Genomic DNA, 26,415 nt, shown 5'->3' with positions numbered 1-26,415 from the left:
ATAATTATTTTTCTATCATAATAAATCATCATAATCAAATCAGATTAAATAAAATCTGAGTTGCGTTCTATATCCTTTAGAGCGCCATGGTCTTTTTTAAAATACAAAACGTTTAACATTTCCGTGCAATATTTCTTTGATAAAAATACTTATAGAAATGCTTTAGTTATTTTATGCGTATTTTTGCGATTGCCTAAAACCCAAATCTTTATTTTCAAAACAGAAATATATTTTTTTACTGTTCCAGGCGAAATAGGTTGGTGACCAATAGGTTAAACACCACCAAACAAAAGTTGTCTATGGTCATAAGTTTTGTGGCCAAAAAAAGTTGAGTGAGACATTTCGCGCTCATTCACTTCCGCCTCCCTCTCGGTCGCAACTGTTTTGCATCTTGTTTCATCGCGGTAAGTTTATGTGTAAATATTATTAAAATTATTATCCATAGGTTTGTCAAATAATAAAATACTATTGTACAAATCAATTTTGATGATATATCAACTTAATTGTTTCTTTTCAACGTTCCGTTAGTGTAGGCATCATTTTTGTTGAAGGGGACGCCATTGTAAAACAAATGAAATAATGTTAAACAAACAACTTTTTATGGTTTAAAACTTTTTAAAGTGTAATGATCGAAGTTTCAAGTGTATTTTAGGTTCTTCAGTGCCATAATTTGTGGTTCTTTAGTTCATTAAATGTGTATAATTGCAGTTTCACGATGCCCCGCTTCAACTACGATTCCACCACGGCCGTCTGCATCGCCACGGGTAAGTCTTATTTGTTCTTCTTTCCATTATTTTCTGTGTTTAGGTCCATGGTTCATTAAAAATATACTATGTTTGGCTTTGATGAATAGTTATGGACCGCCATTTTTCTTCTTTTATAATTGACATGGCAATGGTGTTGTAGGTAGTTCATAACTGCAAATTTATAGGATTTCTCTATCGTTGTTTCTTTATTTTGAGTCTGTTCGTTAAGATAGCTAGCTTTTTCAAGTCAATAACTTCACACATTTCCTAAATATGGTTGACAAGGGCGTAGCCCCTTATTCTATTTGCCAAGTTATTTAAATTACCTACACCTACCTACAATCATGGACCTATAAAAAAAGGTCCATGCCTAACAGTAAATAGTTAATAACACGTAAGAAATCTTTATATTTTGAAACATGTCAATTCCACACAAAGTACTTGTATTAATAATGTCCTAACAGGCAAGTTATCATTTCTTTGTTGATGAACATAAATTCACATTATCTATCAATAAAAGTTATTTAGATCTTCTTACTCTGAGATGGTTTTCATATGAATAGTTATGTAAAATAATTTTACACGTAGGATTATTTACTGTTGAAATTGGTGTTACATTAGGTATTTAAAATACACAAGTAAGCATAACTTTAGTTCTTATTATAAACAAAGCATTTATTGAATCACATCTAATTTAATTAATGTTTCAGTTAAAATAATTGATTTGCTCTGAAATCAAATCAATAATAAGAACTTGATTGAATCCTTCCAAATATTGGTAGGTAATATCTATGCAGTTTAAATATTATTTGAAAACCTTCAGATTTGCAATAGGATTATTTGCATTTGATACTACTTAAATATATCCTGCGCTTGTTATATTTGTATTTATTTATCAATATTTTCAATTTAGTGTGTTGAATTCTAATTTGACATTCATCTTACTAGGTATAGGTACTTTTTTTTGAACTTGTATGAGTCTGGATCTGACCATAATATCTAGCCTTTTATAAATCAAGATTAAAAATTATACTAATTATAATTTACCTACTTGAATAGTGGTATTAATAACATTTAATTTTTATCTCTTGTCATAAATTAATTAAATTCAAATAGATGTGCACCAATTGATTAAAGTTATCAATATTCATCATGTTTGAAATTGGTCCTATACCGACTTAGATTATTAATCTAAGGTCCTATAATATTTTTCATTTTTACAGAAACATAAATTCTAAATTTCTTTTGATTCATATTATTACTAATTTAATTTAGGTATGTTTGATAAGCAGAAATTAGGTAGGTAGGTACCTACTTATTGTCTCAATGGGGTTAGGCAAGCCTGTTATTTGAATTTGCATTAGTTATTTTAGGAAATATTGTATCAATGCAATGCATTTTTTAGGTAGGATTAGCCTAATAAAATTACTTGTTGTAATATGAACTTACTGCAAAATGGTACAGTTACAGTAAAATAGGTTAGTACTAATTTGTATAATCATTGATTTCCATCATTACATACCTTAACTGGTAGGCATTTGTTTTTAATACAGTTTACTGTTTTCTTTAGTAATTTGGATACATTACCTACGTACTTAAGTAGGTAATGTTGTTGTTCAATTATAATAAAATTTCAAACTTTTGTTTATATTAAACTTCTTATTACTATTAGCACTAGCAGCTATTAATTGTATGAGTTTGGATTTTCGGTTTAGGTAGGTCTCTATAGGTAGGTATATCTACTTTTAAATTTAATTTAATTTCTTTTATTTATTAGTAAAAAACAAACTTAATTTCAATTACCAAAACAATAAAAGTAATTATATCAGGTAGGCATTGTAAAATGTATCACTTGTTCATTGCTTAACCATTTATAACTGAATAAGAATTTATTGACGATTTATTTTCAGAAAATTTGTTGGCACTATAGTTTGTCATTTTGTTTTCTGTGTGTACCTCAAAATTAGCATGATTGATATTGCTTTAAGGTGATGTTCTAAGGCCTTGTCAAAATGCTTTAGATATTTTAGCGGAGAGTGTTAGAAGATAATGAAACACACAAACAATAATTTCGAAGCAAATTACTTTCTTTTAAATTATGTATTCGTAATGCATAATAAGCGCGACTTCATTGTCAATCAGACTATTATTAATTATTAATTTCTGGTAAAGGATTGTCCCATCAAGGCGATGCACGGTATAAAGGTAATAATGCACAGTGTGTAGCCATGTCAGCATGTGCATCCGCTTTGTCAGTTATTAAAAATCGGGCCGTGTTTGATGTTGCGGATATCAATACTATTCTTCAGTACGGTGATTTACTTTACTTGCAGTGTAAACCTCGGGACCACGTTTTCTTATTACCAGACGAATTGCCAAATGATTACCGAGTAGGGAACTTCGCGGTTAAAATTAATGCAATGGAACCCAACTGGATTGAAAACGGGCTTTTTCCAGCTTCACTGCGCGATGTTGATGTTGCAACATTGCAGTTAGTTCATATTTTGCGCGACCGTGTATTCACTCGCGAACGTAACGATACTCGGGATAGTTACTTGTTCACCGGGAACAATTATACGGTTTCTTTTTGGAAATTTGGCAACAAATTTTATTTATTTAATAGCCATGCGGTTGGCATCAATAATAAATTTAATCATCGGGACGAAACTCAAAATAAGGCGCGTTTGTTTTGTTGCCAAAATTTAGAAGATCTCGCAAAATTACTGTTCATAGGACATGCGTATACCTCGGCGCAATATTCTATACATAAATTAACTGTAGTAAATTTTGCGCTAAACTTAGATCCCGTCGTCCCACTCGAGCCACACGACGCGAAATTAACAACGTTGAAACCTGTCGTAGTCCTTGAAAAAGTTGAGTTAGAATCAATAGACATTGCACCGGTGCAATCAACCAAACGAGGTCGACCCAAAAAAAAGAGATCATCTAAATCTAAAGTAGATTCTTCCGCACCGAAAAAATCTAAATTAATTAATGAAAAATTAAAACCAGTTGTGGTTCTTGAAAGAGTAGATTTAACTGCGTTAAAAATTGCCCATGATGCGAAACCTTTGTCCGTCAGTACTACACATTCTGATGTCAAATTGAAATTAAAGCCAGTCGTTGTAATTGATCGGGTCGATTTAAATAGCGGTCGGGTCGATGAAAACGTAGCGTCAACTAAAACTATTAGACACCGAGAGGCTGTTAAACGATATGCTGCCCAGAACCCCACTGTTCATAGGGACGCGGTTAAAAAGTACTCCCAAAAAAATCCGTCGGTTAATAGGGACGCGGTTACACGATACTCTCAAAACAATCCCTCCGTTAACAGGGACGCGGTCAAACGATACTCTCAAAACAATCCCTCCGTTCACAGGGACGCGGTAAAACGTTACATTCAAAGTAATCCGTCGGTTAATAGGGAAGCGGTAAAACGATACTCAGAACAAAACCCGGAATTAAAACGCGAATCGTTGAAACAGTACGATACAGTAAATCGAAATTTAGAGCCCGCGTTGCATAATTCGGAAACTCTTATCGGACAAAAACAAAACGACGACCTAGATTCAATTCAGACCCATTCTTTTAAACAATTGTCTTTAAATGACAGTCACAGATGTCCTCAATGTCAGGCGCGAATTTTTGTTGAGGAAAAAGGTAGAGTCAAGTGGTGTTGTGGTTCTGGAGCATATAATGTTCAAAATTTACCGCCGTTAACCGAAGAGTTCTATTCCCACCCAGCTTTCCTTCTAAGACCGCGAGCTTTCAATAATTTGTTTTCGTTTAGCGCATTAGGCGTTTCTCATGGTTTTCATCAACCAAATTCCGGTGTGTCTTTCTTAAAAATTCAGGGCCGAACTTACCATCGCGTTTTTGATTTAGCTTACACTGACACATATAATCCTATCGGTATGTACATTTACGACGAAAGGGAAAGGACAGCTGTAAGCCAAAATTTAGACATGGAGGTAGTTCGCTGCATTACCAATTTTATGCATAATGTTAGTCCGTACATAGATTGTTTTAAACGTTTAAGTCAGGAGCCTTCCGAGGAGGCACATTTGATATTTGAACCCACGTCGCGACGCTCCCATGGTAATATTTTAGGAGACATGCCAATCGGTTCGGAAATAGCCGCAATTCTGAGCACAGAACGCGAACGCTATATTCCTAAAGCTATAGTCATATGGCGCATAGGTGCTCGAAAACCGCACACTGTAGACATTTTACATCCGCTGTATGAAACTTTCCAATATCCTTTGCTGTATCCACACGGTAATCCCGGTTGGTTACCGAATAGACTCGACAACAACGGCGTAAAACTAACACAAAATACATACGTCCGTTGTTTGTTGCTATCTGAGCCGCGGTTTTCAGAGTTGAGCAGACTTTCTGAGGAATGGATAGTAGATATGTTCTGTAGAATTTCAGAGGAACGACTTAGGTACATTTTTAATATGCAGAATCATTCCTCAGATGCTGCTCTTAGATCTGCTCCCCTTCAGGAAGTAGAAAACTCAGTAGAGATAAGTAACCAGATAGCAGCAGATGAAACCATACGGGGAGAGGGTGGTGTTGTGCCGGGACGTGTCTATCTGCCCAATACATTTACTGGAGGTCCACGGTATATGAAAACTAAATATATGGATGCGATTGCACTGGTCAATAGACTGGGCACTCCATCATACTTTTTAACGATGACATGCAATCCAAAGTGGCCCGAGATCCAACAATCTACTCCACAAGGACAAAGGCCTAATCCTTTAATTTGTGCGAGAGTTTTTAACTTGAAACTCGCACAACTTTTAAAAGACCTTAGAACTGGTGCTTGGTTTGGTAGATGTATGTATATTATGCATGTCATAGAGTTTCAAAAACGAGGACTGCCCCATGCCCACATTTGTTTTAGAATCGAAGGGGGTGGTCCCATACAAAATTTTGAAATCGATCAATTTGTAAGGGCAGATATCCCTCCTCCTTCTGAGGCAGGTGGTAGATTACGCAAGGCTGTGCTTGATCACATGATACACGGCCCATGTGGACCTCCACATAGAACAGATTTGCCATGTTGGGATACTAAAAAAATGAAATGCACAAAGTATTTCCCCAAATCTGAAACGGCTGTAACTTACTGCGATGACAAAGGTTTTGTTCATTTACGCCGTGATAGTAAAAACCAAGCCACGATTAAATTTAGAAATAGAGACGTAACGGTTAGTGATTTGTGGGTCGTTCCGTACAATGCCGCTCTTCTCCTCAAGTATGACTGTCACATAAATTTATTGGCATATTCCGCACGCGCGATCGTCAAATATTTATTCAAATACATGACCAAAGGTCCTGACGAATCGCGCGTTACTGTCGTTCCCGATTCAGATAAAAACAATGAAATCGAGCAGTATGTCACCAAACGTTACCTTGGTTCTTGCGAAGCGACGTGGCGCATTTTAGAGTTTGACGTAACAGCTCGCGAACCGAACGTAAAGCAGCTCGCCGTACACCTTGAGGGCCAACAATCCATCTTTTTCAAGCCGGGAACCGAAGCAGATGCCGCGCGCCGCGCTCATTCGGACTTAATAACTTATTTTAAAAGGCCTCTCGGTGAACAGTTTGATAACATAACGTATTTAGATTTTTACGAGCGGTTTATTGTACATTCACGACGTCCCACCACAAAAAATGTAGAAATCTTTGAATTGAGCAATAATAAATTTTTGACAAGACGGCAAAGGGGCGAATTAGTATCGCGTTTATTCTGGGTCGCGCCAAATAGAGGTGAATTATTTTACTTGCGTCTACTTTTAGCGTCTCAGCCGTGTCGTAGTTACGACGATTTATATAAACTTGGTGGTCCATTGTGCAAAACTTTCCAGGAAGCTGCGAAAGCTCTCGGGATCGCGGACGATGAAGCGGAGTATGAGATTGCTATGCAGGAAGCATCTACATTTTTGACTGGACCACGGCTGCGTAGCTTTTTCGTACTCTTAGCTGTGAACGGGGTTAGGGTCGTTTCTTTGTGGGATAAGTACAAACATTTAATTGGTCAGGATTTTTTGCAGCGTTTATCCGATGACGCAGAAAAAGCGTACAAACTTTGTCTCGTCCAAATCGACCGGTTATTGCGTAAACATGGGACATCCCTTGTCGAGCAAGGGTTACCGGGCGTTATAGACGATTCGACCGAAGTAGGCCGCGAGCGCGTCGAATATAATCGCGACGAGTTAAACACGTTCGTGAGTAGCTGGCTACCAAAATTATCCCCCGACCAAAACCTCGTGTTTAGTTATATTCACACTCTCCTGAGTGACAGCGAGTTCCGAAACTCTAACAATACTGCCATTTTCATTGACGGGCCTGCCGGAACAGGTAAAACTTTGCTTTTAAATGTAATTACTGCACACGCACGCGGAAATTCAGGAATTGTCTTGTGTACGGCGAGTTCAGGTATCGCGGCGCAAAATTACGTAGGCGGCATTACGGCACATAGCATGTTTAAATTCCCCCTCAACCCCGTAGATGATCTTGGTTACTGGAGCATTACCAATGGTTCGCAGCGCGCTGAGCTTGTTCGACAAGCTGACGTTATTATTTACGACGAAGCCCCTATGGCTCACAAATATTTAATTCACCTGCTTGATAGGTCTCTCCGCGATTTGATGAAGTGTAACAGGCTTTTTGGTGGGAAAATCGTAATTTTCGCAGGAGATTTCCGTCAGATACCTCCTGTCGTAGTAAAAGCTAAAAGTAACTCTGACGTAATCAATTGTTCAGTCAAGTCCTCACCGATTTGGGAACAAATTAAAATTTTCAACTTGAGCACTTCCCAACGTAACAGAGACGACCCAGAGTATTCTGACTTTTTATTAAAACTGGGATCGAATCAATTGCCGGTTCAAACAGTAAAGGTAAATCGTTCAATTTTAAATTTAGTAGATTTAACTTCCCACCTTTCTTATGTTACAGATTTGAACGATTTAATAGATTTTGTTTTTTCACATGTTGTCATTGTTGAACCGGACACGTGTGCTGGTCGAGCAATACTCACCACACACAATCAAAACGTTAGGGAAATTAATTCCATAGTATTAGATAGAGTAGAGTCGGAACCGTTACACTTTTATTCAATCGATAAAGTCCTTTCCGATAACGCGGACGATATATTTTTAGGCGCGGACGCGTTAAATAAACTGCAGCCAAAGGGTGTTCCAGAACATGATCTAACACTAAAAGTAGGATGCGTGTGCATGATAATCCGCAATCTTAGTTTTTCAGACCGACTGGTCAATGGCACAAAAGTTATCGTCGTGAAAACTACGCCGCGCATAATAACCGTTCGCAAGCCAGGCGAAACAAACGAATTTTTGATTCCGCGTATCTTGTTTAAAGCTCCAATCGAACCGGACAGCCCCATCGAAATGACGCGACGGCAATTCCCCTTAGCTCTGTGTTATGCCATGACTGTTCATAAGAGTCAGGGGCAGACTATAAATCGGGTAGGCGTAGACTTGCGGTCGGACGTGTTCAGTCATGGCCAATTGTACGTAGCGTTAGGTCGGGTCCAAGAAAAATCGGATATCAAAATTTTAGTTTCGCGCGATAAATTAGTCGACGATAAACTTTTGCTTAATAATGTAGTGTACCCGCAGCTTCTTTAGATTACTTTTTTTTATATATTTTTTTATTTTTACGCAGTTTCTCGGAAAGTGTAAATATAATTCACCTCATCAATCAATTGACAATTCTTTTGTGTAAATATATTTTAAAATCAATTAAAATCAAGCTGACACGCCTATACACGTGCATTATTTATTTATTTTTGCTTTTTTATACTCATTTCGCATGAATTCAAAATTTGGTGGTTTTTGTTTGGGCATGTTGGTTTTGTGTATATGAGTTATGCGTGTGTGGTGGTGTGAGTGGAGATGGTGAAGTATCGGGGGAATGGGCTATGTTAAATATCATCTCTACACTGTAGGGGTGGATCGGTATAGCGTCGTCACTTGGAGTATAAATCCATTTACATTGGTGTTTGATTTTAGAATAGGAGCTTTCTCGGTCAACCAAATTGAAGAAGAGATGTTATGATATCGCTGAAGGGCGAACTGAAGGATAGACGTGGACGACTGTTAGGGGGACACGCCAGCCTGTGGGCTGATGTTGCTGATGCTGTGGGAAACACCGGCGGACGTCTTGGGGAAGGTAACGACATCGAAGCGAAGAGTGTGGAGTTCGACAGCCGCATAGCTGCGGGCGTGAAGTTGAGGGGGAAGAGACCGGAGAGAAGATGCAGGGGTGACGAATCAAGGTAAGGTTAATAACCGCTTGATAATGTCCCACTTGTGCCAATTGAATGCCTCAGCGTCGACGGAATGTCGGGAAGTCTAGGTACAAGAACGAGTATGCCAATATAACAAACATATGCATGGTTCCGGAGGCAATGAGCAATAGGCGTGTTGATTTTTTGTTAGTTATATGCCGTTTTAAGCGTAACTGAACGAAATTGTTCTTACCAGCATATTATGGATATCGTATAATTGTCATTTTGTAAAAGTAAGCTTCAACCAAACCAACGCGTGCAAATCACCATCGCCGACGCGATCATAGGCGAATGACAGGTCGCACGACCAGTCATTGGCCTATGATCGCGCCGGCGATGGCAATCTGCACGCGTTGGTTTGGTTGAAGCTGAAATAATGTACAGGGGAAGCCTTTTTTTTCGCATTACTTGAATAAGCAATGCACGCTGCGTCGTAGGTTACACTGAAGAACATAGGTACTTTTATAGATATGTAAAGTGCTTTAAACGGTTATGTAGAGAGTAGGTTTTCGAGGGAGCACATTATAATATTTGAACCCATGCAATGACCGTGACGTAATGAATATGTCCGTTTGTTTCATGCTATCTAAACCGCGGTTTTCCGATTTTTTTTATATTGTATGTAAAAAAATACAGTTTGCTTTAGGGATGGCCAAGGGGCCACTCCCGCCGCAACTTGACCTATTTTTAATACTATGTTGCATAAATTAATATCATAAATTAGTAATAAAACATTATGACAATAAAGTGATCCCCTCCATTGTCAAGATTATCTTCAGTCTGAATTGTTATTTTTGCACGTTAACAGGCGCTGCCTTCGGGGACTGGTCAAACCAAGTTGTCCAGATTTTTACGCTTTTAATTTTGAATCGTGTAATGTTACACGATTGAAAGGGATCCTCTTCAATCTTATTGTGTTTAAGTTTTTTCAGTCTGAATTATTACTATCATTAGAATATGAAAAAAAATATCTTGGATTTGTCATTCTCACTAAAATGTCTCTGGGGTGGTGGCGTGGTGAGGCGGGTCGTTACATTCTCTAAAATATGATCGAGTGAAGCGATGGCTGGCTCATCCGTCATGTCTGTGAACAGGCGCTGCCTTCGGGGACTGGTCAAACCAAGTTGTCCAGATTTTTACGCTTTTAATTTTGAATGGGGTGATGTTATAGCATTACTTTGCCACAGTTCCCATAGATAATCAAAAATATTTTTGGTTACTTTAGTGTCAAAACAGTCACATTATTGGTAATAAAACATTGCACGATTAGAAGGGATCCTCTTCAATCTTATTGTGTTTAAGTTTTTTCAGTCTGAATTATTACTGTCATTAGAATATGAAAAAAGATATCTTGGATTTGTCATTCTCACTAAAATGTCTCTGGGGTGGTGGCGTGGTGAGGCGGGTCGTTACATTCTCTAAAATATGATCGAGTGAAGCGATGGCTGGCTCATCCGTCATGTCTGTGAACAGGCGCTGCCTTCGGGGACTGGTCAAACCAAGTTGTCCTGATTTTTACGCTTTTAATTTTGGATGGGGTGATGTTATAGCATTACTTTGCCACAGTTCCCATAGATAGTCAAAAATATTTTTGGTTACTTTAGTGTCAAAACAGTCACATTATTGGTAATAAAACATTGCACGATTGGAAGGGATCCTCTTCAATCTTATTGTGTTTAAGTTTTTTCAGTCTGAATTATTACTGTCATTAGAATATGAAAAAAGATGTCTTGGATTTGTCATTCTCACTAAAATGTCTCTGGGGTGGTGGCGTGGTGAGGCGGGTCGTTACATTCTCTAAAATATGATCGAGTGAAGCGATGGCTGGCTCATCCGTCATGTCTGTGAACAGGCGCTGCCTTCGGGGACTGGTCAAACCAAGTTGTCCAGATTTTTACGCTTTTAATTTTGGATGGGGTGATGCTATAGCATTACTTTGCCACAGTTCCCATAGATAGTCAAAAATATTTTTGGTTACTTTAGTGTCAAAACAGTCACATTATTGGTAATAACACATTACACGATTGGAAGGGATCCTCTTCAATCTTATTGTGTTTATTAAGTTTTTTCAGTCTGAATTATTACTATCATTAGAATATGAAAAAAGATATCTTGGATTTGTCATTCTCACTAAAATGTCTCTGGGGTGGTGGCGTGGTGAGGCGGGTCGTTACATTCTCTAAAATATGATCGAGTGAAGCGATGGCTGGCTCATCCGTCATGTCTGTGAACAGGCGCTGCCTTCGGGGACTGGTCAAACCAAGTTGTCCAGATTTTTACGCTTTTAATTTTGAATGGGGTGATGCTATAGCATTACTTTGCCACAGTTCCCATAGATAGTCAAAAATATTTTTGGTTACTTTAGTGTCAAAACAGTCACATTATTGGTAATAAAACATTACACGATTGGAAGGGATCCTCTTCAATCTTATTGTGTTTAAGTTTTTTCAGTCTGAATTATTACTATCATTAGAATATGAAAAAAGATATCTTGGATTTGTCATTCTCACTAAAATGTCTCTGGGGTGGTGGCGTGGTGAGGCGGGTCGTTACATTCTCTAAAATATGATCGAGTGAAGCGATGGCTGGCTCATCCGTCATGTCTGTGAACAGGCGCTGCCTTCGGGGACTGGTCAAACCAAGTTGTCCAGATTTTTACGCTTTTAATTTTGAATGGGGTGATGTTATAGTATTACTTTGCCACAGTTCCCATAGCATAGATAGTCAAAAATATTTTTGGTTACTTTAGTGTCAAAACAGTCACATTATTGGTAATAACACATTACACGATTGAAAGGGATCCTCTTCAATCTTATTGTGTTTGAGTTTTTTCAGTCTGAATTATTACTATCATTAGAATATGAAAAAAGATATCTTGGATTTGTCATTCTCACTAAAATGTCTCTGGGGTGGTGGCGTGGTGAGGCGGGTCGTTACATTCTCTAAAATATGATCGAGTGAAGCGATGGCTGGCTCATCCGTCATGTCTGTGAACAGGCGCTGCCTTCGGGGACTGGTCAAACCAAGTTGTCCAGATTTTTACGCTTTTAATTTTGAATGGGGTGATGTTATAGTATTACTTTGCCACTGTTCCCATAGCATAGATAGTCAAAAATATTTTTGGTTACTTTAGTGTCAAAACAGTCACATTATTGGTAATAACACATTACACGATTGAAAGGGATCCTTTTCAATCTTATTGTGTTTAAGTTTTTTCAGTCTAGAATATGAAAAAAGATATCTTGGATTTGTCATTCTCACTAAAATGTCTCTGGGGTGGTGGCGTGGTGAGGCGGGTCGTTACATTCTCTAAAATATGATCGAGTGAAGCGATGGCTGGCTCATCCGTCATGTCTGTGAACAGGCGCTGCCTTCGGGGACTGGTCAAACCAAGTTGTCCAGATTTTTACGCTTTTAATTTTGAATGGGGTGATGTTATAGTATTACTTTGCCACAGTTCCCATAGCATAGATAGTCAAAAATATTTTTGGTTACTTTAGTGTCAAAACAGTCACATTATTGGTAATAACACATTACACGATTGAAAGGGATCCTCTTCAATCTTATTGTGTTTGAGTTTTTTCAGTCTGAATTATTACTATCATTAGAATATGAAAAAAGATATCTTGGATTTGTCATTCTCACTAAAATGTCTCTGGGGTGGTGGCGTGGTGAGGCGGGTCGTTACATTCTCTAAAATATGATCGAGTGAAGCGATGGCTGGCTCATCCGTCATGTCTGTGAACAGGCGCTGCCTTCGGGGACTGGTCAAACCAAGTTGTCCAGATTTTTACGCTTTTAATTTTGAATGGGGTGATGTTATAGTATTACTTTGCCACTGTTCCCATAGCATAGATAGTCAAAAATATTTTTGGTTACTTTAGTGTCAAAACAGTCACATTATTGGTAATAAAACATTACACGATTGGAAAGGATCCTCTTCAATCTTATTGTGTTTAAGTTGTTTCAGTCTGAATTATTACTATCATTAGAATATGAAAAAAGATATCTTGGATTTGTCATTCTCACTAAAATGTCTCTGGGGTGGTGGCGTGGTGAGGCGGGTCGTTACATTCTCTAAAATATGATCGAGTGAAGCGATGGCTGGCTCATCCGTCATGTCTGTGAACAGGCGCTGCCTTCGGGGACTGGTCAAACCAAGTTGTCCTGATTTTTACGCTTTTAATTTTGGATGGGGTGATGTTATAGCATTACTTTGCCACAGTTCCCATAGATAGTCAAAAATATTTTTGGTTACTTTAGTGTCAAAACAGTCACATTATTGGTAATAAAACATTGCACGATTGGAAGGGATCCTCTTCAATCTTATTGTGTTTAAGTTTTTTCAGTCTGAATTATTACTGTCATTAGAATATGAAAAAAGATATCTTGGATTTGTCATTCTCACTAAAATGTCTCTGGGGTGGTGGCGTGGTGAGGCGGGTCGTTACATTCTCTAAAATATGATCGAGTGAAGCGATGGCTGGCTCATCCGTCATGTCTGTGAACAGGCGCTGCCTTCGGGGACTGGTCAAACCAAGTTGTCCAGATTTTTACTCTTTTAATTTTGAATGGGGTGATGTTATAGTATTACTTTGCCACAGTTCCCATAGCATAGATAGTCAAAAATATTTTTGGTTATTTTAGTGTCAAAACAGTCACATTATTGGTAATAACACATTACACGATTGAAAGGGATCCTTTTCAATCTTATTGTGTTTAAGTTTTTTCAGTCTAGAATATGAAAAAAGATATCTTGGATTTGTCATTCTCACTAAAATGTCTCTGGGGTGGTGGCGTGGTGAGGCGGGTCGTTACATTCTCTAAAATATGATCGAGTGAAGCGATGGCTGGCTCATCCGTCATGTCTGTGAACAGGCGCTGCCTTCGGGGACTGGTCAAACCAAGTTGTCCAGATTTTAACGCTTTTAATTTTGGATGGGGTGATGTTATAGCATTACTTTGCCACAGTTCCCATAGATAGTCAAAAATATTTTTGGTTACTTCAATGTCAAAACAGTCACATTATTGGTAATAAACACATTACACGATTGAAAGGGATCCTCTTCAATCTTATTGTGTTTAAGTTTTTTCAGTCTGAATTATTACTATCATTAGAATATGAAAAAAGATATCTTGGATTTGTCATTCTCACTAAAATGTCTCTGGGGTGGTGGCATGGTTAACTAATATTAGTAATTTACCAGTATAATTTAAGTTAATGCAGTGTAATAAATAGGTTAAGGTGCGGCTAGGCTGGCGCTCGGGCCCCTATGCCACCTTTTTTTTCAACCGACTTCAAAAAAAGGAGGAGGTTCTCAATTCGACTCGTATGTTTTTTTTTCTATGTTTGTTACGCGATAACTTCGCCAATTATGAACCGATTTGAACAAATCTTTTTTCGGCGTATAGGTAATACCTCAAGGGTGGTCCCATTTAAATTTAATATTAAAAAAAATAACCCCCAAGGGTGGAAAATTGGGGATGAACTTTTTTATACGCAATATCTCCGCCGATTTTAAACCAATTTGAACGATAATTTTGTTGTTAAATAGGTATTATCAAAAGGGTGGTTTCATGCAAATTTAAAGAAAATATTTCACCTCCAAGGGTGGAAAATTGGGGATGAACTTTTTATACGCAATATCTCCGCCGATTTTAAACCAATTTGAACGATAATTTTGTTGTTAAATAGGTATTATCAAAAGGGTGGTTTCATGCAAATTTAAAGAAAATATTTCACCTCCAAGGGTGGAAAATTGGGGATGAACTTTTTATACGCAATATCTCCGCCGATTATGAACCAATTTGAACGATTATTTTTTTGTTGAATAGATATTATTTGTGTTCACGCATTTGAAGTCGGTTTTTTCTTTAAAGTTATATTGATATTATTACATTTAGAAATAAACATTTCATAAACTTATTTGTTACGATTTAATAGTAATCGCGTCGGTATCCTTCCGTTTGGCCAAATTACTTTTCGCCAAATTTCGCTTCGCAAACAACTTATCGCCAATGTTTCATTTCCCAAATAAACTTTTAGCAACTGTTACTTTTCAACCAACTTCAAAAAAGGAGGAGGTTCTCAATTCGACCCGTATGTTTTTTTTCTATGTTTGTTACGCGATAACTCCGTCAATTATGAACCGATTTTAACAAATCTTTTTTCGGCGTATAGGTAATACCTCAAGGGTGGTCCCATTTAAATTTAATAATAGAAAAAACAACCCCTAAGGGTGGAAAATTGGGGAAGAACTTTTTTATACGCAATATCTCCGCCGATTATAAATCAATTTGAACAATTATTTTTTTGTTGAATAGGTATTATCAAAAGGGTGGTTTCATGCGAATTTGAAGAAAATATTTCACCCCCAAGGGTGGAAAATTGGGGATGAACTTTTTTATACGCAATATTTTTAATTTTTAGTTTTTTTTTGTGTTCACGCATTTGAAGTCGGTTTTATTTTTTTTTAAAGTTATTATCGCACCACCTTTGCTGAAGGTTCTTTTACAGACATCTGGAAGGTAGGTAGACTATTGGTCCTCCCGAAGGGAAACGGTAAGCCTCTCTCTGACCCGAAGGCCTATAGGCCTATTACTCTTTTGCCAATCCTGGGTAAGATCCTGGAGCGCGTCATCATCTCCTGCGCTCCCTGCTTGCACCGACATATATCTGACGCTCAGCACGGTTTCACCCGTGGCCGGTCTACGGTCACGGCGCTCAAGTTCATTAACTCGATCACCGAGAACAGTACTGCGTCATACGTGCAGCTGATCTTCCTGGACATCTCCGGTGCTTTTGACAACGCGTGGTGGCCGATGATTTTGTTGAAGGCCAAACAGACCGGAGCTCCACCTAATATCTTCAGGTCATTGGTTAGTTACTTTACAGACCGGCGTGTGGGCCTCTATGTAGGGGCTCACACGTCGTGGAAGCGCAGTACCATGGGATGTCCTTAGGGATCAATGTTGGGCCCGACACTTTGGAACCTCCTGCTCAACGACCTCCTGCTGCTGCCGTGTCCTGAGTGGGTACACGTAATAGCGTACGCAGACGATGTGACGATCGCAATCGCTTGGTGTGACCCTCGACGAGGCTAGGTCCTATGTGCCGCATGCGAAATTGATTGATTTACAAGCTGCCAATGGTTTTGGCAAGACGTCATGGGGCGTGAGATACCCCGCCCTAAGTGTGCTGTACGCAGGCATTTATGTGGCCACGATGACATACGCTGCGGCCGTATGGTACCGATGCTCGTCGATTTTTGTAATGAGAAAGGTGGTTGGAGGGAATCGATTTTTGTAATGAGAAAGGTGGTTGGAGGGAATACTCAGCGACCGGCGCTCATTTTACTCAAGAAGGCTTACAGGTCGTGCAGCACGGCAGCGTTACCTGTAAGTCTCTCGTGCAGGACGACTTGCGGAGGAGGGAATCCAACTGGCCCCCAGGGAGCGCCGGGAATTGAAGCGCACCATTAGAGAGGATGCCGTGGCCTTTTGGCAGGAGCGGTGGGATGCGATAATTCATTTGGTCAAATTATCATTTGGCAAAATTTTACTTGGTCAAGTTTTTTTATGGCAAATTTTTGTATAGCAAATGTTTTTTGCCAAATATCCAAATAATTTGATTGATCAAATTAACACTTCATATACTTACCCACAAATCAAAGCATAAGGCACATGATCATAGTTTTCTTAAACAATAATTTTAATAATAAAATTGTATGTTTGCAAAAAGTAGGTATTGCAGAAAATAGTGGGTTAGGTTAGGTTAGAACAGTGACCATTAACGCGCGAAGGCGAGCGCAGCGTGCCGCGGTAGCGGCCGCCGAGCGCCAGAATCACCTCTTGTTAATGAATATTTCGATAAAAAGAATGAAATAAGTTGTTTGCGATGTGATAATTTGGGAAACGTTTTTGGCCAAACATTAGTAATCCAATCACGTCATATTATTAGTTACTGCACGCTATGGCTGCAGAAGATTTAAACAAGATTTTTGGCGAGAAAATCAATTTTCGCAGGACATATCCGGTTAAATATCCGTGTTGTAGTTAAAGCTAGAACTAACTCTGACATTAAACTGTTAATAATTAAAATCCTAAACACTTCTTAACGTATTTTGTTGCATGGAGTATTCAGTTTTTTTATGAATACTGGGTTTTAATCAAAATTTAACGAATGCATAATAGTCCAAAACCAAATGATATAAAGATTTTTTAACAATTTTACAAGAAATTGGTTTTTTTTATAACTCTAAAAACATTTAAAACATAACGTTACTTTTCTTGTTATACATTTAGGACATACTTTTTTAATTCGAATCGACACTATACGAATAGTTAAAAGGAATTCATATTTTTAATCACATTTAAGTCATAAATGTTGCTACACAACAAATAATATTTTTTATTAATTAGTACCTGTCTTTGTTAATAATATTAAAATTTGCAATAACTTAATATAGAACCAAAAACTTTTTTCTCTTAATGTGTACATATTAACTATAAATTAATAATAAATATTGACTACCACCTACCTATAATGTTTTTATTGTAATTCAGTTTGTTATGTTTGTTAGCTTATTCACATATAACAGAATAGTACTTTTTAATAATTTCATTTATTTAAACAATAAGAATTTTGTTTTGGGTGCACTGTTTTTAATGTCCTACGTAGGTACATATTTTATGTTCGTCCATTTTCACCTAACAATGAAATTGTGATAAAAATGGGTCCCATTTTGAGAACTGCTGTCTGTTCCCTCGCTAAATATAATCCTAATTACCTCTTGTCTTTGAAGTTAAAATTAATCATTTATCAGTTTCAACTACTCTGTTCAATATTTTCCTCCTTCTTCTCTCGTTGATGAGATAGATGTGCGACGGATCTCGAGCACTGTAGGTCGTAGGTGTTAAAACATCCTATCGCTTGTCTTGCTGAAGACAAGTGAGCATTGGATGTCGACTACACCGTTTGTTTTTATTTGGGCTTTCACTTCTTTTGTACCTAATGTTTACTATATTTTCAGTTTAGAATTTTCTTATGGTATTGTTATTTTATTACCATTATTCTTTCACATTCTTAATATTAAAGTTACTCCTTTTATTTACAAGTTTGTTGTTGCTATCATGCATGAGGTAATTTTATTGTTGAGAGGGTTTTCATAATGGACGTGACATTTTCTTTCTTTGCCAGGAATTGCTACTTGATCAATTTCATAAAATTAACAATAACTAAAAGTTTTTTTACTAAACATTTTATGAAAATTACCTAATGGTTGTTAAAATTTAAGTATTCTTGAAATAAATAACTAATTAAATAAGTAACGTTATGTTTTAATGTGTACATATTAACTATAAATTAATAATGAATATTGACTACCACCTACCTATAATGTTTTTATTGTAATTCAGTTTGTTATGTTTGTTAGCTTATTCACATATTACAGAATAGTACTTTTTAATAATTTCATTTATTTAAACAATAAGAATTTTGTTTTGGGTGCACTGTTTTCTAATGTCCTGCGTAGGTACATATTTTATGTTCGTCCATTTTAACCTAACAATGAAATTGTGATAAAAATGGGTCCCATTTTGAGAACTGCTGTCTGTTCCCTCGCTAAATATTATCCTAATTACCTCTTGTCTTTGAAGTTAAAATTAATCATTTATCAGTTTCAACTACTCTGTTCAATATTTTCCTCCTTCTTCTCTCGTTGATGAGATAGATGTGCGACGGATCTCGAGCACTGTAGGTCGTAGGTGTTAAAACATCCTATCGCTTGTCTTGCTGAAGACAAGTGAGCATTGGATGTCGACTACACCGTTTGTTTTTATTTGGGCTTTCACTTCTTTTGTACCTAATGTTTACTATATTTTCAGTTTAGAATTTTCTTATGGTATTGTTATTTTATTACTATTATTCTTTCACTTTCTTAATATTAAAGTTACTCCTTTTATTTACAAGTTTGTTGTTGCTATCATGCATGAGGTAATTTTATTGTTGAGAGGGTTTTCATAATGGACGTGACATTTTCTTTCTTTGCCAGGAATTGCTACTTGATCATTTTCATAAAATTAACAATAACTAAAAGTTGTTAAAATTTGAGTATTCTTGAAATAAATAAGTAACGTTATGTTTTAAGTGTAACTTGCTATTTTTTAGAATGTTTATTCTTGTTAATTAATATTTAAGTACTATTTAAAATTACAAATAAATAAATTTTGACTTTGTTTTTGTAACCGTTTATAACACTTTATATACCTTTAAAAGTACCTGTTTTTTAGTGAGACCTATGATGTATTTGCAATGTTTATTTAAGAAATGCGAAAAAAGGCGACAGTTACATTATTAATTTTACAAAATGACAATTATACGACGATCCTTATTATGCTGGTGAGAACAATTTCGTTCAGTTTCGCTTATGACGGCATTAACTAACTACATTTGAACACATCCATTGCTCATTGCTTTCTGAACCACGTGTTGTTTGTTATATTGACATACTCGTACTTGTACCTGGACACCCTGATATTCCGTCGACGCTGAGGTGTTTGATTGACACCCGGGACATTATCGACCGGTTATTTTCTCTGCCCTGATTCGTTAACCCTGCATCTTCCCTCCGCTCGACCTCTTCAACTTTATGCTCGTGCTGTGTTGGCTGTCGCCTTCACACTCTTCGCTTCGTTGGCGTCACCCTCTCTGAGGCGTCTGCCTGTGTCACCCACGTGGATCAGTGACGTCCCCTGCAGGCTGGGGGTGTCGTCCTAACAGTCTTCCCCTGTCAATCAGTTCGTTCAGTCAGCGGTATCATTCTCTCTTCCTTCGTTTGGTTGGCTGAGGAGGCTCCTGTTCCGAATCAGGCGCTAATGTCATGGTGATTCCAAAGTGATTACGTTATATTCCGATATACCACTCTTACAGTAATGGGGTGATATTTTTCATATTCCATTTCACTTTGCTTTCCCATCTTCTCTTACATTACTGCACACGTAAACACTCATCATATACAATATCGGCTTACCCGGGCAAATCTATCAAATTTTGGATTCATTTCAGTAGCTGCTTTGCAATTGCTTGCTGCTTTAAAATGCTTGCGCTGCTTGGGCTTAGAATTCATTCATATTCATATTATTTATTTGCTAACTAATTGTAGCTAGAAGATCGAATTCGCCCAGTAGGGCGATCTAACTACATGAAATGGTTTTTATTTAAAATAGAAAGACCCGTGTCTTTCTATGTGTCTAGGTATGTCTTGACGCGATATTTATGAATGAGTTACATTATGTACTCACTGCTTGACGTTTAGTTATAATGGGTGGGACGCGAATGATTAAAATCTGTTTTTAATGTTATACATTTCATGTAGGTAGATGGGGAGTAGAAGGGAGAGTGCATAACAAAACTAATCTTACTAACCATTGGCTTGCCTTTAATTAATTATAAGATCAAATTAATGTTATGGTACTATCCCATGTGCCAACCTCACCTGCTCGCGCCAACAGCCGGCTGTTGGCGGCAGCGGCGTGGCTCACCGCGAGAGTGAGACGCTCCGCTGCGGTGCTCCCTGCTGTCTTAGTGCCTTTTCACACGTTCCGGTTGCTGGCTATCCGGCGCCGGGTACCCGGTGGTGAAGTGTATGGGCATGGTACGGAGCTTTCACATGTTCCGGCGTAAATTAATCCGGCAGGCGGTCGCCGGGTGCGCGCCGGATCCACCACTGTACGTCCGGTCGCCGGGCACCGGTTAGCCGGCGGCCGAACTGACAGTGGTGTATGGAACACGCAACTAGCTTTCACACGCGCCGGCCGGTCAGTCGTCCAGGTACAGTCTGCGAGAGTTGCAGTTTCTCATTTTTGTATCCTGACGTTGCAAAGAGTTCTTCAAACGGTTATGTAATTCATCAAAAGTAGTTGTACTTGAAAAACCTGTCTTCATGTGCTCGTAGATCTGGGTATAATGTATAGAATGCACCTAATGCTTCTCTTTTCATATTAATTGTATGAACCCAATAATTTCTTGATATTTCTTTCCGGCGCAGATATTTTCGTCTTCGATATTTATTTTTTTTTTTTTTATGCATAACAAGGCAGGTATTTGATCACAATCGCACCTGATGTTAAGTGGGATGCAGTCTAGGATATAAAAGCCACATGAAATGAACGAGACTGTACTCTTGTCGTCATCAACCGGGGCGTGTGAAAGCTCATTTGACGCCGGGTAGCCGGCGCCGGATAGCCGGCAACCGGAACGTGTGAAAAGGCACTTACTGACGAGGCTCTGGCTTTAACTAATATTTATGGCTGTCTTTTACTAACATTGTATGTCATGTTATAGAGCTTGCAGATGGACTAACCAGGCTGGCAGTGTGTGGCAGCTAACTTGTTTATAAATGTGGAAACATCTCATTCACACAAAACACAGATGAGCCGTGCAATGCTTTGATGTGTCTCTAATTATACATCGATGTAAACTCTAACAATGCATAGCCAAATATAAATCTAATTTTAATATGTTTTATATTACAGATGACAAACGATTTATTAGTAATATCACTGTTTATATTTTATCTGGATAAGATACTCAATTAGACATCAAGATGACTGTCACTCGTACACTCAAAAGATACTAAGAGTAAGTATTAAAAATATTAATAAAATTATTATTTAATTTATAAAAAAACTAGCTTTTGCCCACGGCTTCTAATAATAGCCTATGTGTTATTCTGGGTTATAAACAATAATACTGTAAAGTTTCGTCAAAATCCGTTCAGTAGTTTTTGCGTGAAAAAGTAACAGACATCCAAATTTTCGCATTTCTTATATGTATTAGTATTTTAATCTGTACTACATATTTTATATTAATTATTTCAGGTATAGAAGCCAAAAGAGAAACTTGAGTGATGCAAAAGTTAAAATTGCTACGATGGTGCTCACCACATGTACTCGCAAGTCAAGTTCCTCAAGATGAAGCATTAATAACGCAGCCCTGACAAAATAATGCAAATTTGAAGAATTCATAAACATAAAAAGAACTAACTACTAATTAAGGTAAACGCAACTTCAATCTTCAGATTTATATTTATATAAATTATACAATTATAATTGTCTTATTACATTTCACTATTAATAATATTAATATGCCATCTATTTCAGGTATAGACTAGAAGAAATAATAAAAATTAAAATGTAATATAATACTTAGCTACCTACGTTTCGCTACTTCATACTGAACTGAACCGGAGCCTGACAATGCACCACACGACCTTTTTCTGATTATGTAAGTAAAACAATTTTACAACTCAATCGCAATAATCAATAGTAAGTGTTAAGATACCATAAACATTAAGCTTGGACATATCTTTGGAGTACTCAGCCAGTGTTCTTTTTTCTTTTCACCAACTGTCGTTAGGTCATATAACCTCTCTACTGGCAGGTGTTCACGCGCGCCTACTACCTTTGTTTAAAGGCATTTTTTTTATAAAAAATACATTTAACAAAATTTAACCAACAGGTAAAACGCCATGAATAGAATAGAATTGATCACATCTCACAAGGAAGGAGGAGTGATATCGCCAAGAAGAAATTACTGTCTCAATGCGTAAAATATTACTCTACGAAGCAAGAAGGCTAAGAATAAAGAAAGAAAAGAAAGCAAAACATAAACGCAAGACGCAAATAGTAGTTCACGACACGACAAGTAAGTGTACCTAACATTATTACGCTAAACGACCAAGAAATATGAGATAAGTAATAGGCTAGATGACAAAATTTCAATTATTTGTCCGTCAGACAGATAATTAGAAAATATTACTCATAATTTTTATGTTCTTTTATAATTAAATAATAACAGTGCTACATCGAGTTGAAATGGCGCTATACGTCACGCTTGAGTAGAATTTTTACTCAAAAGTGATGTCACGCGACATTTCAACTCAATTTAATACTGTAATTATTCGATTATAGAAAAAAAATATGAGTAATATTTTCTAATTATCTGTCTGACGGACTAAATATAATTTTGATTTCATTACCCAGTCATCATCCCTATTGTATATTATTGCAAATCCATTTCCGAGACATGTTCAATATTACTCTTATAAAATGAATTCTATGCATAATTTGAAATCTTATTTTAAACGCAAATGTCACACAATAAATGCCTGCCGCATTTTATTTAGATGTCACTTTAACAAATAATTAGGTATTATGTGATAATACTACCACGCATCCACTCACCTTTATGTTGTCATTTCTTAATTACCTATAGTCCTTTTTTGCGAATAAAATATAAGAGAATGAAATCATTAAAACGAAATAATTACAACTGTCTTTTTATTTCCAGGTTCATCAGTATCATGGAATTATCGACATTGGACTTGAAATCTCAGTTGAAGTTCCGGTATTGGATTGACGACAGCAGTCAACTATCGATGAACACTGATTTGAAGATGCTTGACGTTCTACAGAGGAAGCAAGAAAATAATAATTAGTGATATTTACAAATTAAAACATAGTAGTTATGCACTTTTATTCAAATTAATATTGTTTACTGATCAGTAATAATATCATAACCCAAGACTTGTAGCAGCTTATGCTGAACCTCATCATGGCTCTTTTGTTTTTTTTTCTTTATTTTTCATTTTCTAATATTAATTTAGTGGACATAAAATGCCAGCTACTCGGATATGTAGGTGACTTGGGACTGATTTTTTAATCGTTGAATATCTGCTGAAGAATAAACATTTTGACATATACTATTCTTCAGTTAAATTTATACGAAGATTGAGAAATCAGCCCACAAGTTTTTTTTAAAACTGAGGTGGAATTGTGTAAAGCAATCGTTATCATTTGACAGTTAACGTACGTAACATAACGTACGATTATTCTGTCAAACGCTTTAACTGATTTTATCGTACCTACGTTATGAACTGTCAAATGATTACGATTGCTTTACACAATTCCATCTCTGATCCAGATTCTTTTTTATATTTTCATTTGTATAGGAAAATGTAACATAATCATTTATCCAATGTCAATTTGCATTCATATTATAAATATTGCACTTGAAATGATAATTATTATGATTACATAATATTTTGGAATTAAACATGTCGTAGCTAAGTAAAACTACTCGAATTTCACTATCATTGGAATTTAATATTTTTCGCTTATATTAAAATCGCAGCTTGATCCAGTCATTCTAGATAACTTAGATTTTTAAATCCGACTGTCAGCACTGAAGCTACATGTAGCACTTTTTTCACTTATAAGCTTATATCTTTTTATTTAATGTACTAAATGATAGATCAATTACGATGCTCCTTTACAAAAACATAGTAATATTACAGTCAAATGTATGCTTTCAAAAGTTGTAGAATAATTGTTTAATCATTATAAATATACTTTTTAAACCAATTTTTTGTTTTTTCTTCATTAATTAATTAATAAGCACAATGTAGGTTGAGTTATAATAACAAACAGGCTTAAATATCTCACACACAGGCTTAACTCTCTCGCACACAGATTTAAATATCTAACACAGGCTTAACTATCTCGCACACAGACTTAAATATCTTTGATATCTGTTTCCTAAACAACTTTCATTTAGGTACATACATAAGATGATTAAATTTTAATAATATGACTAAACTAAACTGCACTGAAACTTTCATGTAACATAGCACTCCATTAACAACGGTAACTAGAGAATGCTTGGAAATAAAAATCGATAGGTGGCGCATTGTTAAATAGTGATCAATGGTGATAGCTCTACGATGCGCCTCCTGTCGGTATTATTCCTAAAGCATTCTGTAATTTCAGCACATCATGATAGACTACATTCATTCTTAATGACAATAAAATTAATAAACAAGTACACTAGCTATTACTTTTATTATTATGAATGCATAAGTTTTACAATATAGTTAAATATTATAAAATAATTTGTTAGGATAATCTCATAGGTACCTACTTCCGTAATATAGCCAACAAACAACTAAGGTAGATAAGCTAATTGAATCAAGAAATATGTACGACAACTGAAATCTTGCATATTTTATTGCCTTCTATGCATAATGTCCCGAAGCAGTGGTAGGGTTAATATTGGGACGTGTAAAAGCGCTTTTTTAAAGCCTATTTGCAAAAATAAATGAATTTATTTTAATTTTAATATTATTGCTTAAAACGAAATAGATTTTTGTGCCAAATTCTAAAGACTAAGCCATATAACCGAAAATAAAGGCGAGGCCGAAGGCCGAGCGATAGTTTAAAGCCCAAGAGTCGCCATACATTAAATTTTAATGCGTCAAAAAAGGACTAGAGTCCAGTGACAGACAGAAAGGCGAGGCCGAAGGCCGAGCCATAGTTCAAATCCCGACAGTCGCCATAGATTTACTTGTGTTGCGTCAAAAAAGCACAAGAGCACAGTGACAGACAATAAACACCCCCTGTAATTTTTGCGAGGCCGAAGGCCGAGCTCCGAATGCGAGGCCGCAGGCCGAGCGCCGCGTAGGGCGAAGCCCGGAGCGGCCAGCATCGCAGATCTAGCTTTTGTAGCCCGCGTAGCGGGCGACCAAAGCTAGTCTATTCTATTCTATATTATATAAAGCTCGATTACCACTCACTGACTGACTGACTGATCAGGGGTATTTTTAGGGTATTTAGAGGGGAGAGGGGTAAAATTGTTAGTGTTTGTTTTAAACTAGATTTTTCGACTGCCAGCTTTACTAGATTTTTTGAACCAAAAAACAAAATAGCGGCACTTTTTGAAACACAAACTTTTTTGTTTTCGGTCCTGAATTTTTTCTTTTTTGGTGGTTGGTTGGGGTTGCCAATGTGTGTTAAAAAATGTGAGAAAAAAATGGAAAAACAAAATGGCCGCGCCGCCATCTTGGATTGAAAATGCGATTTCGAGGTGTTTTTAGGGAGGTGTTACTCCGAGATGCGCAATTGTTTTTGAAAATTTCTTTTGAGTATTTGTGACATGTATAGTCTTCTTAAGAGATACATTCACAGATTATCAAAAAACAAGATGGCGGCTGAGCCGTCGGCCATTTTGTTGCGATCAAAAAATTCCCAAACTTTGGTAGCAATTTTCCGGCAGATGGCGACACCGGAGTAGGGTACAATGTTCCGGGCGATTGTTGGTCTGTTATTCGAATGTTGCCATGAATCGGAAAAAACTACTATTTTGGAAGAAAATTTTCCACCACGGCCCCGGATAGTAGAAAATGGAAATTTCCAGAAATTCCAAAAACTTGGTATGCAGTCTGGTGACATTTGGGGACCCGAATGACATTTCACCATTTTTATGAAAAAAGTGTGGCAACACTGAAAGTTATG

The 26,415-nt window shown here is 36.9% G+C and overlaps 1 long non-coding RNA gene across 3 annotated transcripts; it reads left to right on the top strand.

Annotated features, from left to right (window-relative positions):
• The first annotated feature begins 312 nt into the window (after nucleotides 1-312).
• On the top strand, nucleotides 313-23,827 carry LOC135086284 (uncharacterized). Of its 3 annotated transcripts, none has more exons than XR_010260373.1 (7): nucleotides 313-404; nucleotides 709-764; nucleotides 21,601-21,706; nucleotides 21,946-22,122; nucleotides 22,228-22,351; nucleotides 22,586-22,771; nucleotides 23,417-23,827. It is a non-coding gene; the product is annotated as an uncharacterized LOC135086284 (long non-coding RNA). The 3 variants fall into 3 exon arrangements; XR_010260374.1 differs by lacking the exon at nucleotides 313-404 and adding an exon at nucleotides 608-622; XR_010260372.1 differs by lacking the exons at nucleotides 313-404; nucleotides 709-764 and having other exon boundaries at nucleotides 21,344-21,706.
• The last annotated feature ends 2,588 nt before the right edge of the window (nucleotides 23,828-26,415 follow it).

The sequence above is a fragment of the Ostrinia nubilalis genome, chromosome W, assembly GCF_963855985.1.
Source record: "Ostrinia nubilalis chromosome W, ilOstNubi1.1, whole genome shotgun sequence".
Taxonomy (NCBI): Eukaryota; Metazoa; Arthropoda; class Insecta; order Lepidoptera; family Crambidae; genus Ostrinia; species Ostrinia nubilalis.
Note: the sequence above shows the minus strand (reverse complement) of the source record. Positions and strands in the feature narration are given on the sequence as shown.